Raw genomic sequence first — 15425 nt, 5'->3', positions numbered from 1 at the left:
TCCTCATGACGAGGAGACATCTCTACGTCTAGAGGAAAGAAGGTTTCTCCATCAACATAAAAGAGGATTCTTTACGGTAAGAGCAGTGAGACTATGGAACTCTCTGCCGGAGAAAGTGGTAATAGTGAATTCACTAAAAGAGTTCAAGAGGGGCCTGGATGTATTTCTGGAATGTAATAATATTACAGGTTATAGTTACTAGAGAGGGGTTGTTGATCCAGGGAGTTATTCTGATTGTAAAATGAGGACTATTGACTTTTTGCCTTCCTCAGGATCAACTGTCCAGGATAACAGGCTGAACTGGATGGACATGTGTTTTTTTTTTCAGCCTTAAAAAATAATGTAACTATGTCATAACTGCTACCTTAGTTATTGCTTGCTGTTTGTTTCTACATTTACGGTACACTGATGACAAATTCAAAGCAATGGTATGAGTTGTAGGACTGACTATTTTAACCCCTTCCCAACCAGAGCTGTACATGTACGGCGCTGCGAGACATGACTTAAGCCCCAGTGCCGTAGAGGTACAGTGCGCTGTTTGGGAAGGTGCAGGAACTGCGGCCGCCCATTCAGCGGTAGGAGACGGCGGTCACTGACAGCCGAGCCCCTGCTGTATACGCTAGCATCTGTGAAAACATAAATGCCGACGCACTAACCCCTTCTATGCAATGGTCAGCGCTGACCACGGCATAGAAGGTGATTGTGGAGGGTAAGGGTCCCCACACTTTGGTGACGGGGACCCAATGGCTGGAAAGGCAACCTCATGCCTTCCAAAGGCATTGTAGCCTGCCTTCCATAGAAGCCTGTGAGGCCGAACCCCCTGGCTGGGTCTCACAGGCAGGCTGTCAATATATTAAACTGGTAATACACTGACAGGCAATGCATTATTGTAATGCATTGAAGAGGGTGTCAGACCCCCAAAAGGGGGACATATTACCTACTTATAACATATCACATGATCCACCCCGTCAGGTAAAAGCTAAATAAAAACAGTGCAAATGCAGCCATTTGTTGCTCACCTTGTCTCACAAAAAGTGTAATACCCAAGCGTTCAAAAAGTCATATGTATCCCAAAATGATACCAATCAAATAATCTCAGAAAATGGCAACACAAAAACAAGATTTTTTTTGTTTTCAAAAATGCTTTTATTGTGCAAAAAATCAACAAAAATAAAAAATAGACATTAGGTTTTGCCGTGTCCGTAACAACTGGCTTTATAAAAATATCACATGATTTAACCTGTCAGGTGAACGCTGTAAAAATAAATAAATAAAAACAGTGCCAGAACATTCATTTTTTATCTCACCTTACAAAATGCATAATATTGAGTGATTAAAAAGTTATATGTACCCCAAAATGGTACCAATGAAAAAGTCACCTCATCCCTCAAAAAATTAGGCCCCACATAAGACAATCGCCCAAAAAATTAAAACTAATGATACCCATAAACCAATCAAAATCTGCTCTGCAAAAGCCATATGGTGCTCCTTCCCTTCTGAATCCTGCCATGTGCCCCTACAGCAGTTTACCACCACATATGGGGTGGTAAACTGTATTCAGGAGTGAATGGGTAACAAATTTGGGGCTAAAGCAACATTTTATTGGAAGAAATTGAACTTTTAATTTTTACAGATAAGTGATTCTAAATTCCATAAAACGCCTATGGAGGTCGAAGTGCTCAGTACACCCCTTAATAAATTCCTTGAGGGGTGTAGTTTCCAAAATGGAATCACTTTTTGGGGGTCTCCTAAAATAGAAAATGGCGCCCAAAAACCATTCTAGTAAAATCTGCCCTCTGAAAACCATATGGCACTCTATTCCTTCTGACCACTGCCATGTACCCCTACATCAGTTTACCACCACATATGGGGTATTTCTTTAAACTGCAGAATCAGAGTCCTACATATTAAGGTTTATTTTTCTGTTAACCCTTTTATTTTTCTGTTAACCCTTGCTGTGTTACAAGAAAAAAATTATTAACATAAAAAAATCTGCAAAGAATTTCCCTTTAATTCTTGTGGAACACCTCAAGGGTTAAAAAAAGTTTGTAACATCAGTTTTGAATAACTTGAGGGGTGTAGTTTCTAAAATAGGTTCAATTATGGGTGATAAGCCCTCAAAACACTTTATAACTGAATTGGTGCTAAAAAAAAGGTTTTGGAAATTTTCTTGAAAATCTGAAAAATTGCTTCTAAAATTCTAAGCCTTCTAACGTCTAAATAAATGAAATGACATTTGCAAAAATGATGCCAACATAAAGTAGAGAAATTCAAATTTAGGAAATTGTGAATTTTTATAAATTGTAGGTACATTTTTTATTTTATTTTTTATAAATAAAGGTGAAATTTATTGACTCAAATTTACCAATGTCATGAATGGGTTGGATAGGTAAAGAAAGAGAGTTGAGGATCTGGTGGATAATGAATCCAGGAGACCAGAAAAACTCGAGGCGCCAGAGGGTGGAGGAGTGTTGGCGAAGAAATAAAATTGGAAAAAGAGGAAAGTGGGATAGGTAGTGAGGCCGCTCCGGGGTTCACTATGCAGACAGTTGTCTGTATGTAGGAACAATATGAAAAGAGGGGAGATAGGTGGGTCGGGTGTGATGGGATCACACTCAGCACAACTTGCTCCTATAACCCCAACATCAGCGCCAGTCCACTGGGATCGGTTTAGTGTTGAAAGTGGAAATAGTACTATTAACCCAGGCTAGAAGCACACCTCATGGGAGAGATCTATGCTTATTCGTGCCCAGGAGGTGTGTGCTCATAGGTGGAGGAAGCATGCAGTTTATTCACATAAACGGATGTGGTGCCATAAAACCAGCTTATATTGTATAATGTAATAAAATTATAAAAAAAAAATTTGCATATATATATATATATATATATATATATTTTTTATTAAAATATAATGAGCTAGTACTCACTTCACGGGGGTGGGGGGGTTTATCTGGATAAGCATAAAACACCAGTAAACCTAGTACCCCCCCAACCTCAATCTCCTCTAAGATGTTTAAAGATGAAGGCAGCCAATCACTCAGGGCTTCTACGTGTTTCGGGACAACAGGTCACTTCATCAGGATCAGCTTTCATATATTGTATAAACATAGGGGTATATATACCTGTTGAATAATTCAAAAAGACCGCCAAATAATGGTGGGAGTGGCTTTTCTCCCTGAGTTGCCATTGCATCCTCCGTCCGGCCGAATTCGGAGCGGCCCAGAAGTGGAAGTGCGGGGGTAGCGTTGATGCGCAAGTGCGCCTCTAGTGTGTTCAAACCTGGGACGCATCAGTGCGCATGTCCGGAACGGGGTGTATGCTTTCCACGCTGGGACGCATTGGTGCGCATGCCCGGAGATACATGTCCGGTATGGTACGTTCCAGACTGGGGCGCATACTTTTGCAAGTAGACTGTAGGTGTCGTAGGTTGTGGTTAATGCTTCTAGACATGATTCCCCCCCCAGGAGAGATTTTTCTTTTTTTCTTATGTGGAGGAGGGGGTGAGTTTATGCATGATGACTTCTCTTTGCTCTTATAACTGGGGGTTCACTGCATGATGATAGGTGTCAATGCATAATAGGTCTATATAGGGGGTAGCAATGATCTTTGTGTGATCCTATCTTGATAGCAGTGAACATTTGATCACAGCAAAAAAGTTTTTGTAGTCCCTAAGGGGGGTGGGGGGGGAGATGGGTCCATATAAGGATCAGTATAAATACACATAGATAGGATGTCATCCATATAGAAAACGTGCACAGATGGACTCTCTCTATACATACTCATATATATTTTTATATATATATATATATATATATATATGTACACTCAAGTTCATAACTGATAGATGAGATATGAAATCTCTTAAACATAAGACCACCCCTGGATAGGAGTGGAATGACCATCACCAGGGTATAATTAAAAATCTAAAAACGGAAGGATTGCGTATTGGTATTAAGATATATCTCACAATGTATATGTAAGAAATATATATAGAGAAGATAAAAAAGATATAAAACATTAAAAGATGCCACGTAAAGGATATAAAAATAAATGAGTTGCCTGTATATATTATAATATATTATAAATTAATGTGGATGTTGCAAGATAATATCTAAATATTTGTGTATGTTCAAAAGATGAGGCAGCACTCCAAGGTAAAGTGAAAAACGATGGACCCTTTATTGACACCTCTGCAATGTTTCAACTGCTCAATGCAGTCTTTATCAAGCATGATAAAGACTGCATTGAGCGGTTGAAACGTTGCAGAGGGGTCAATAAAGGATCCATCGTTTTTCACTTTACCTTGGAGTGCTGCCTCATCTTTTGAACATATACTTATCTATTAGCCGTTGAGCCTGCAGTTGGGAGGATTTTGCACCCGTGCTATTGGACTAGTGCTGCTGTGGAATTTTTTGTTTGCTAAATATTTGTTTATAAATAAAAATGAATAAAATTTAATTGCTTTGTATAGTGAAATTACCTTATGTATGGTAAAATACTGAATTGTTAAAATCTTGAGATGTTTCTTATGAAAGAAGGTATTGACATGGTGGGATGTTTCTTTTGACTATAGATCTCGTGTGGGGGTAGAGTGTGTGGTCGAGACAACCTTGTATCCCATCAAAAATTCATGGTAGACATAGACATAATTGTAGATGGATATGTGCTATGTAGAGGAAAATTGATTGAGATCAAATTAGTATCAATGATGATAATGACAAATGGTTGCATGAAGTATAACCTACAGAGATATATATATTTTTATATTCAGTAATTGGCGTGTTCCAATGTTTCGTTCAGACCGTATGGGGTAAGGGTATTCAACTGGTACATCCAAAACATCTCCTTCCGACATAATTGTTGGAAGGAGGATGCAACTTGTTCTAGTGGTGTTACTCTGAGGCCTGAGGGGTTTCCTTTGTGTGTTATAGACGTGATGCGCTATGTGTTAGAACCTTTCTGTTGATGTTAGACCGATGTTCATTCATACGTTCCCTGAGGGTTTGCGTGGTGCGGCTGACAGTAAAAGTTGCAAGGGCACTAAAGTAAATATATTATATTTTTACTCCCACAGTTCAAAGGTTGTTGGAACTGTATTTTTCCTATGGGGTGCGGTAACTGGATCTCTCTCTGAGATGTGGTGATCATTAGGCAGAATTTGCATTTCCGTATGCCGCATTTGGAGGAGCCATTGGATTCTAGTGTTTTTTTGTGTGACTGTTCCGATGTTGAGGAATTGCGTTTTTGGGGACACGAAGGGGCCAACATGTTTTTGAGGGTTTTCACTCTACAGAAGATAAGTTTGGGTTGTTTCGGTATCTCTTTCCCTAATATTGGGTCCTTAAAGAGGACCTTTCACCGATTATTACACTATGAACTAACTATACAGACATGTAGAGCGGCGCCCGGGGATCTCACTGCACTTACTATTATCCCCGGGCGCCGCTCCGTTCTCCTGCTATGCCCTCCGGTATCTCCGCTCACTAAGTTATAGTAGGCGGAGATTCCAGTCACTAAGTTATGGTAGGCGGAGTCTGCCCTTGTTCTGCTCTAGCGCTGGCCAATCGCAGTGCAGAGCTCACAGCCTGGGAGGTTATTTTCTCCCAGGCTGTGAGCTCTGCAATGCGATTGGCCAGCGCTACAGAAGAACAAGGGCAGACTCCGCCTACCATAACTTAGTGAACGGAGATACCGGAGGACAAAGCAGGAGAACGGAGCGGCGCCCGGGGATAATAGTAAGTGCAGTGAGATCCCCGGGCGCCGCTCTACATGTCTGTATAGTTAGTTCATAGTGTAATAATCGGTGAAAGGTCCTCTTTAAGTAATACGGTCCAATGTTTTGTTATTATTTGCCTAATTAGTTTGTGGTTTTGGTTATACCTTGTTATAAGGCCTGGTCTGAATGGGTTTTCTGAAGTTTTTTTGCTGATTATGGGTTGAACACTTTGTTTCTGGTCAATTAGTGAGATCCTATTTCTCGCGTCCTTGATAAGCTGTGGGGGATATCCCTTATTGATGAACCTCATACCGAGAACGTCTAGTTGTTTTTCCATGGTGTCATTGTTGGTGCAGTTGCGTCTAATCCATTTCATCTGGCTGAATGGTATGTTGGTCTTCCATTTGTGATAGTGGCAACTTTTAAAATCTAGGAAATTGTTTGCATCAACCTTTTTAAAATATGTACTGGTGGAGATGGTATTATTGTTACTGTTGAGGTTGAGATCTAAAAAGATAGCTTCTTTAGGGTGGGACTCAAGAGTGAAGCTTAGGTTCCAGTCGTTTTTATTTAGTGTTTCAATGTATGCTCTAAGATCGTCGTTGTTCCCTTGCCAGATGATGATGATATCATCAATATATTTTTTGTAAAAAAAAACACGTTAGGGTGATTAAGTAAGCAAAAGTGGTTTTCAAAGGCACCCATAAATAAATTGGAGTATGATGGTGCGAATTTGGTGCCCATAGCCATTCCATTTTCTTGTATATAAAATTTGTCATTGTAAGAAAAATAGTTATGACGTAAAATAAAATCTATAGATCTGAGGATGAAATCCTTCTGTGTGGGGGCATAACGGTGTCAGCATCTAAGAATTCTTTGGTGGCTCTTATGTCTATTGGATGTGCAATGTTGCTATAGAGTGCCGTAACATCCAAAGTGGCCCAGATGAAATTAGCTTGCCACGTTATATTTTCTAGGTTTTGAATAAGGTGTGCTGAGTCCCTCAGGTATGAGGCTAGTGTGCTAACATATTTTTGGAGGATGCCATCAATTTATTCTGATATGTTCGAAGTTAGGGAATCTATACCAGAGATTATGGGTCTTCCCGGGGGGTTGCTGAGGGACTTGTGTATTTTGGGGAGGTAGTAAAAACGTGCAACAGTGGGGTGTGTTACTTTTAAATAATTATTTTCTTTTTTATCAAGGACTCCTGTGGAGGATCCATAATCGAGTCGGAAGTAGTCAGTATCGGATAGGATTCTGAGGGCTTCTTTCTCATAGTCGCTGGTGTCAAGGATGACTATTCCACCCCCTTTGTCAGCATTTTTTATGACAATGTTTCTGTTTTCTTTAAGGTTTTTGAGAAGTTAAGGTTGTTTCTTTCCGGTTCGAGGAGTATTGATTTTCTTCTTCCGTTGGGGACTGGATCTTTTTGACTCGAGTTAGGGAAGGCTTTTTTCAGGTCATCGAGAACCATGTTATAATAGCTTTCCAGGTGGGGGCCTCTACTTTCAAGGGGATAAAAGGAGGATCTACATTTTAAAGGTGGTTTTACAATACTAGTCATCTCAGTAGTGGTTGTAGTGTCTGAGTCTTGTGTAGACGAGGTGTAGAGCGTGAAGTTTTCGATTGGCGGGTTGGCAGGTTGTGAATTTTTATTCACAGAGGAATACTTAATGGAGAAATGGCGTTAAAGCGTCAATCTTCTAATGAATTGGTTGAGGTCAACAAAGAGCTCAAACAAGTCAGGTTTATTGGTGGGACAAAAGGACAAGCCCTTACTGAGTAGTAAAATCTCGTTCTCCTTGAGGATGTAGTTAGATAGATTAAAGATGCCTTTTTCTTTTAGAAATTTGGGGTCTAATTCTTCGGCGGTAGGGTTTTTGGTTTGTGATTTTTGTTTGTTGGCATGTCGTTTCCTGCTTCCTCTGCATCCTCTGTAGTGGGGTTTGGTATTTTTTGGGGGTTCGGGATGGGACTGTAGAAGTTGGTTATTTTTTGAGGTACTGTGGATTTTGGGGAAAGGAGATGGGATGGTCTTGGAGTGGAGAGGAGTGTATTTAGGATTTGTGAGCTGGATAGGTTTAAACAAGGCGCGGGTGGTAGGGGTAACGGTGATGGCCCCCGGTGTTCTTGCTTGCTGAATGAAGATATTTGTTCTAGTAGTGGACTTTCTGTAAGACTGGGGGATAACTCTAAAAAAATTATGGTCTGGGCTTGGGTAGGAGCAGGATACAGAATGGGTGGTGATGTTGAGTAAAGAAGAATCTAATGTCGTTTCTACTTTAAGTGGTGATTTATTAATAATGGAGACTTGTTCTAGCACCGATTGGGAGGAAGAGGGGGTGTGGGGGAGGCTATAGGGGGGACCATGGACGATTGGGGCGGGGCATATCATAGTTTAGCTATAGTGTTGGTGGTCCTAAGAGGAATTAGTTTTCTTGATGCTAGAGGTGTGGTTTATATGGAGATGTCGGAATCTGCTGAAGGTGTTTTCGTTTGTCTAGAAGGAGAGGGGGTAAGGGGTTCGGTGATGTGGAAATCTTGGGTTGTGTACTGGTAGATTGGGTATACTGGGTATATTTTGAACTTTTTGTTTTGTGTGTCTGGGTGCGTGTATTGGTAGATCGGGCAAACAGGGAATGTGCAGAGCCTTTGATTGTGTGTTACTGGGGAGGTGATTTCCGCCCCAGCCTGAGTAAGAGTTGTAATTGCTATTGTATATTGTTCTGTCTTTCCTGTTGTGGATATGATAATGCCTAGGTCTCTTAGCTGCCTCAGCATAAGTCCCAGATTCAGTGGTTCTCATGTGTTGTGCGAGTCTGAAAGAAGAGGAAGCTTGGTTAGTGGTTGGTCTGTTAGTAGATAGGGAGTTGGCCTTCTGAGGAGGATTGGTAAAGTTACTGTAGGCTGATGTTCCGGATCGGTGAAAGGGTTTTCTTTCCCAGGATCTTACTTGATTATTTTTGTAATCCTTTAGGTTATGTAATAATTTGGTACATTTGGATCTCACTTCATTATATTTATATACCCTAAGGAATTCCCTTTGGTTGGTCAGGGGTGGGCTTATTGTGGGAATGGCGCTGTTCTTTTTTGGTGATTTAGGATTTTATTGTTGAGGGCTAGGCTTGTATTCTTACGTTTAGCTATGAGTGCTTGTATAAAGGATTGGGAGCAGTTGTCGCTGATGCGCAGCCACTCTGTGTAAAAGACTGGATCGTTAAAAATGGTTGGTTTGAGTGCCATTCTAAGAACAACAGACCGATGAGTGGTTGGCGACAGTGAGCCTCAAGCCCGGCCTGGTAGTGTGCGATAATGGGCGAAATCTCGTAGCAGCTCTGGGACTAGCCAGTTTGACGCACATCCCTTGCCTGGCGCATGTGCTGAATTTGGTGGTGCAGAGATTCCTTAAAAATTACCCCGATATGTCATAGCTGCTGCATAAAGTGTAGGCCGTTTGTGCGCGCTTTCGGCGTTCTCACCCTGCTGCTGCTCGCCTGTCAGCGCTGCAGCGTAACTTCGGCCTTCCCGCTCACCGCCTCATGCGACGTGCCCACAAGGTGAAACTCCACCTTGCACATGCTGGCCAGTCTGTGCGAGCAGCAGCAGGCAATAGTGGAGTTTCAGCTGCAGCACGCACGGGTGAGTCGCTTTGCGGAACAGCACCACTTCACCACCAATGACTGGGCCTCCATGCGAGACCTGTATTCCTTGTTGCACTGTTTCGAGTACTCCACCAACATGACCAGTGCCGATAACGCCGTTCTCAGCTACTATCCCACTTCTATGCCTCCTTGAAAAAACACTGCTGGCGATGATGGAAGAGGATGTGGCACAGGAGGAGGAGGAAGAGGGATCATTTTGTAGGGTTTCTGGGCAGTCATTCACAAGTGGCTCCGAGGGTGGGTTCCTGCACCCACAAACATGTCACCAACATGGTGGAGCGGTATGTGTGCACACGTCTACACGTACTGAATGACGGGTCTGCCCCCTTCAACTTCTGGGTCTCCCAATTGGGCACATGGCCTGAGCTTGCCCTTTACGCCTTGGAGGTGCTGGCCTGCCCTGCAGCCAGTGTATTATCTGAACGTGTGTTTCGCACGGCAGGGGGCGTTATCACAGACAAGCGCAGCCGCCTGTCCACAGCCAATGTGGACAAGCTCACGTTTATTAAAATGAACCAGGCATGGATCCCACAGGACTTGTCTGTACCTTGTGCAGAATAGACATGTATACCAGCCTTAACCAGCCATTGTTATACTACAGCGCAATTGCTCATTCTTGTATTTTGGATAATTGACACTCTTTTGGAGTGTACCCTAATTAGAAAAATAAAAATTAAGACCGAAAACCAGTGTTGGCTACCTCGTCCTTCTCCACCGCTGCTTCCACCTACACCGCTACATCCACCGCCTCCTCAAACTCCTCCACCTCATAAATCAATTTTTTTTTTATTTGTACGTATTTTATTTTATGTCATTTCACAAATTTGTCTGTTACTTTTTCAGGTGAAATTCACAAATATTTGGGTGTGATATACCACTGCTATACCTAGTAGACAGCTTAATAAATTTCACAAATTTTTCTTTTACATTTTCGGGTGACATTAAACAATTTTTGGCTGTAAAATACCCCTCCTCTACCTAGTTGACAGCTTAATACATTTCACAAATTTTTCTTTTACATTTTCGGGTTGACATTTTACAATTTTGGACGTGAAAAAAAACCCTGCTCTGCATAGGTGACAGGGACAGAAATTTTAAAAAATAATCAGTTTCATTGGTGGGTGACATTAACCCATTTCTGGCGATGAAAAACCCCTACTCTGCATAGGTGACAGGAACAGAAATTTAAAAAATTTGTCTGTTACATTGTCAGGTGACATTTTACATATTTTGATAGAAACCCCTGCATAGGTGACAGGGAATAAAATTTCTGAAATTCTTCTTTAATTGATGCGCGCCACCTCCTTTCATTCAATGCTTAAACTTTAACAAGTTGTCCCACCTTTGTGCTTCAATAATTTGTCCCACATTTGCGCTTCAATAATTTGTCCCACATTTCCACTCTATCTTATTCAATTTGAAACAATTAACCTCCCTTGGATGTGGTCTCTCTTTCTCACGCTCCCTCTCTGGCATGGAACCCTGATTCGCCAATAACCGTGATCAACATGGTGGGCTCAGAAAAGAACATCGAAAGTTGATAGAGAAGATATCCAAATGGATGGTGGACATCAGAATCAGGCAGAAGTTATCTAGAGTCAACAAAGCGGCAGCAGGGCATCTCCTGGCTAACGTTTCCAAATCCAAAATACCCCAGTGACATTCCCTATAATTTTTTTATTAATCATTCCAATAACAGGGCATCTTAAGAGTCCTGTATTGTTATTTATCGTCACTACCTCCCCTAGTCGGGAGTTGGTAATTGCCGCGCGCCCCCTACTTTCCTCAAAATTCTTCCGTTTTAATAGCTTCTCCCACATTTCCGCTCGATCACAATTAAATTTCATCCATTGATCTCCCTTGGATGTGGTCTCTCTTTCTCACGCTCCCTCGCCGGGGGTGGAACCCTGATTCGCCGATAACCGTGATCAACATGGTAGGCGCAGAAAAGAACATCGAAAGTTGATAGAGCAGATATCCAATTATATTATGAACATCACGGGGACGTGCGACATGGTGGGACAGTATGTGAGCACACGCCTACATGAACTGACTGACAGGGGTCAGCCCCTGCAACTTCTGGGTCTCCAAATTGGGCACATGGCCTGAGCTTGCCCTTTACGCCTTGGAGGTGCTGGCCTGCCCTGCAGTCAGTGTATTGTCTGAATGTGTGTTTAGCACGACTGGAGGGGGTTATCACAGGTTATATTTCCCAATGTTTTAAGGTGTACTCTAATTTAAAAAAATATAAATAAATTTAAAACTAAAACCGCCACATCCACCGCCTCCTCAACCTCCTACTCCATATGGACCTCATCCTCCTAGATCAAGATTATTATTTTTTTTTTAACGTATTTTATGTTATTTAAAGTCATTTCCCTATCCACATTTGTTTGCAGAGCACTTGCCATGCTCTTAACCACATTTTTATGCCATTTGCAGCCCTCTAGCCCTTTCCATTACATTTTTACAGCCATTTTAGTGCTCAAAAGTTCGGGTCCCCATTGACTTCAAAGGGGTTCGGGTGTCCGCTCAACTCTAGTCACAGGATATGATTAAGAACTTTTATTTTGAAACATGTACAATTAATTATATGTGTTTAAACTTCAGGATTTTTATCAAGGTCCCACTATTTGAAATAATCTAAATCTGTAAATGTTTATTAGCTTTAACATTGACTTCCATATTTCAGGTTCATGACCCTTCTGTGACTTGATTTCCTACTTTGTTATGTGTTAAAGGGTTTCTGTCATGGGAAAAATCGTTATGTAGCTGACTGACATTAGCGATGTGCTAATGTCAGCAGTACATAACAAATATACTGTTAAGTCCCTGCCTGCCACCGTTCTCTTAAAAAACGGACTTTTATAATATGCTAAGGAAGCCTCTAGGTGCTATGAGGGCGTTGCTGCAGCACCTAGAGGCTCGGTCTACTCGCCTTTTGGCACGCCCACGTCCACTTGATTGACGTCCTTCTTCTCCGTATCGTCCTCATAATCTAGCGCCTGCGCCGTTCCGTTTAGTATTCGGCGCAGTGAGTAAAGGACGCTTGGCTGCTGCCAGGCAGGCCTTCCGGGGAGGCCTGTGACGTAATCGGCACAGGCGCAATGAGGAAGCTGGCAGCAGCCGAGCGTCATTCACTCACTGCGCCTGCACCGAATACTAAACGGAACGGCGCAGGCGTGGGATTATGAGGACGATGCGGAGAAGAAGGACGTAATTTAAATAGGTGTGCCAAAAGGCGAGTAGACCGAGCCTCTAGGTGCTGCAGCAACGCCCTCATAGCACCTAGAGGCTTCATTAGCATATTATAAAAGTCTGTTTTTTAAGAGAACGGCGGCAGGCAGGGACTTAACAAGCATACTGTTATGTACTGCTGACATTAGCACATCGCTAATGTCAGTTAGCTACATAACAATTTTTCCCATGACAGAAACCCTTTAAAGGGATTCTGTCACCTCGTTTTAGCTTATAGAGCTGCGGACATGCACGGCTAGATCGCCGCTAGCATGTCCGCAATATACCTGTCCCATAAAGCTGTGTCCTTTTAATTGTGTTTAAAAAATGATTTTATAGATATGTAAATGACCCTGTAAGGAGCCCAAGGGACTGTACTAACCTTCTTGGAGCCCAGCCACGCCCCCCTGTGAAGGAGCCCAGTACTGCCTGCGTCCTCCGAATCTCCTCGCTCACAGTTAGATTGCCGTAATCTTGCGATGCGCGAGTTCGCGCACGCGCAGTGTCGGTATGGTGTTCCTTCCCTGTGCTGGCATCAGTCTCAGAGAAGGAACTGCGCATGCGTGAGCTCCCGCATCGCGAGATTACAGCAATCTAACTGTGAGCAAGGAGGAGATTCAGAGGACTCAGGCGGTGCTGGGCTCCTTAACAGGGGGGCGTGGCTGGGCTCCAAGAAGGTTAGTACAGCCCCTTGGGCTCCTTCCCAGGGTCATTTACATATCTATAAAATCATTTATTAAACACAATTAAAAGGACACAGCTTTATGGGACAGGTATATTGCGGACATGCTAGCGGCGATCTAGCCATGCATATCTGCAGCTCTATAGGGTAAAACGAGCTGACAGAATCCCTTTAATATTATTACTTCTGGACTTTGAAGATAAATACCATATGCTATAACATACAGTATTTCACAAAGTGAGTACACCCCCTCACATTTTTGTAAATATTTTATTATATGTTTTCATGGGTCAACACTGAAGATATAACACTAATACAATGTAAAGTAGTCAAGGGTACAGCTTGTATAAATTTGGTGTGCAGTCAATATCTAAACTGCTGGCAACAAAAGTGATTACACCCCCCACATTTTTGTAAATATTTTATCATATGTTTTCATGGGACAACACTGAAGATATAACACTGATGCAATGTAAAGTATTCAGTGTACAGCTTGTATTTGTGTCCATTCACACGATGTGCTGCCCAGATCCGGAATTGCGGATCCGCACTTCCAGGTCTGCAATTCCGTTCCCGTAAAAAAATAGAACATGTCCTATTCTTGTCCGCAATTGCGGACAAGAATAGGCATTTTCTATTAAGTGCCGGCGATGTGCGGTCCGCAAAATGCGGAACGCACATTGCTGGTGTCCGTGTTTTGCGGATCCGTGGATCCGCAAAACACACACGGACGTGTGAATGGACCCTAAATTTGGTGTGCAGTCAATATCTAAACCGCTGGCAACAAAAGTGAGTAAACCCCTAAGTGAAAATGGCCAAATTGTGCCCAATTAGCCATTTTCCCTCCCTGGTGTCATTTTTTGGGGAAAAAAGTGCATCTTATGTGGCGGAAAATTACAGTATCCTGCAGCAACATATACAGCATGCCATCTGGCTTCCCATTTAACCCACCTTTTTATTTTCACCTTACTTTCACTGCATTCCAATAACCATAACTTTTTTATTTTTCCGTCAATGTATGTGAGTGTTTTTGTTGCTGAACTACTTGCATTTTTAAAGGCACCATGTTGGTACATATAACCTATTAACCCCTTCACTACCAAGCCACTTTTCACCATAAATCCCAAGCCATTCTGAGATTGTTTTCTCGTGACATATTGTACTACATGATAGTGTTACATTTCAGTCAATATTTTTCATTTTTATTTTTAAAAAAGTAAAATTTACAAAAAAAATTGAAAATTTTCCAAATTTTCCAAATTTACATTTCTCTGTGTTATGGAAGTGGGTTAGGACCCACTGTGCCACTGACTGGGTATACACCAGAGGGGCATAACTAAGCAGCTACCTGGTATTCATTAGCGCCCCTGATGGTGGGGATAGGCTTGGGCCGTAGGGTAGCTGCCAGGTGCCACTCCAGAGTAGTCCCCAAGTCAGTGGCAGCTGACCAGAGGGTCAGAGTGCTCGGTGCAAGCACCAAGGGGACTTACGAGGCCAGGAGGTACGGGTCAGGACAGGCAGCAATTAAGCGAAGTCAGCAAACAAGATCCGAGGTCAGGGGCACGCGGCAAACAGGCAAAGTCCATAAATGAAGTCAGAGGCAGGTGGCAGAAAGTCCAGGAGTACAATAACAGGATTCAGTACACAGGAAGGCAGACAAGATAAACACCTTTGCAGAGGAACTAGACAGGCTAGACACTGAGGTTGCTCATGCAACTTCCTGTAGTAGGAAGTGCCTTTAAATACCTGCTGCAATCCGGCCATTGGCTGCTGAGACAGAGGGCATGTATGTGTTGCCACATAGGAAAGATAGACACACCCATGCAAGCTTCAGCACCAGTGCAAGTCTCCAGCAGCAAGGAAATACTGGCATGGATCACATGTAGCAGGGTTAAAGGGAACCTGTCATGTGGATATTTGATTATAATCTAACTAATTATATACAATCATTAACTACTAAAAAGTACCTTAGATGTATTCACTTACTGGTGTGACAGATGGTTACCTCATAATATACACACAAGGATGCCACATGCCGCATGCTAATGAGCTGATTTGAGTCCAGCGTGATGTCATTGAGTCCAACGTTTTTTTTAATTTAGAGCTATAGCCACTCCCCTGCCCA

The 15425-nt window shown here is 42.4% G+C and overlaps 1 protein-coding gene across 2 annotated transcripts in view; it reads left to right on the top strand.

The window, feature by feature from the left end:
- MSRB3 (methionine sulfoxide reductase B3) overlaps nt 1-15425 on the top strand; it is a 188941-nt gene that overhangs the window by 102110 nt on the left and 71406 nt on the right. The gene's annotated exons all lie outside the window — the stretch shown is intronic.

Source organism: Bufo bufo, chromosome 1 (assembly GCF_905171765.1).
Source record: "Bufo bufo chromosome 1, aBufBuf1.1, whole genome shotgun sequence".
NCBI lineage: Eukaryota > Metazoa > Chordata > Amphibia > Anura > Bufonidae > Bufo > Bufo bufo.
The sequence above is the reverse complement of the archived record's forward strand: the minus strand, read 5'-3'. Positions and strand labels throughout refer to the sequence as shown.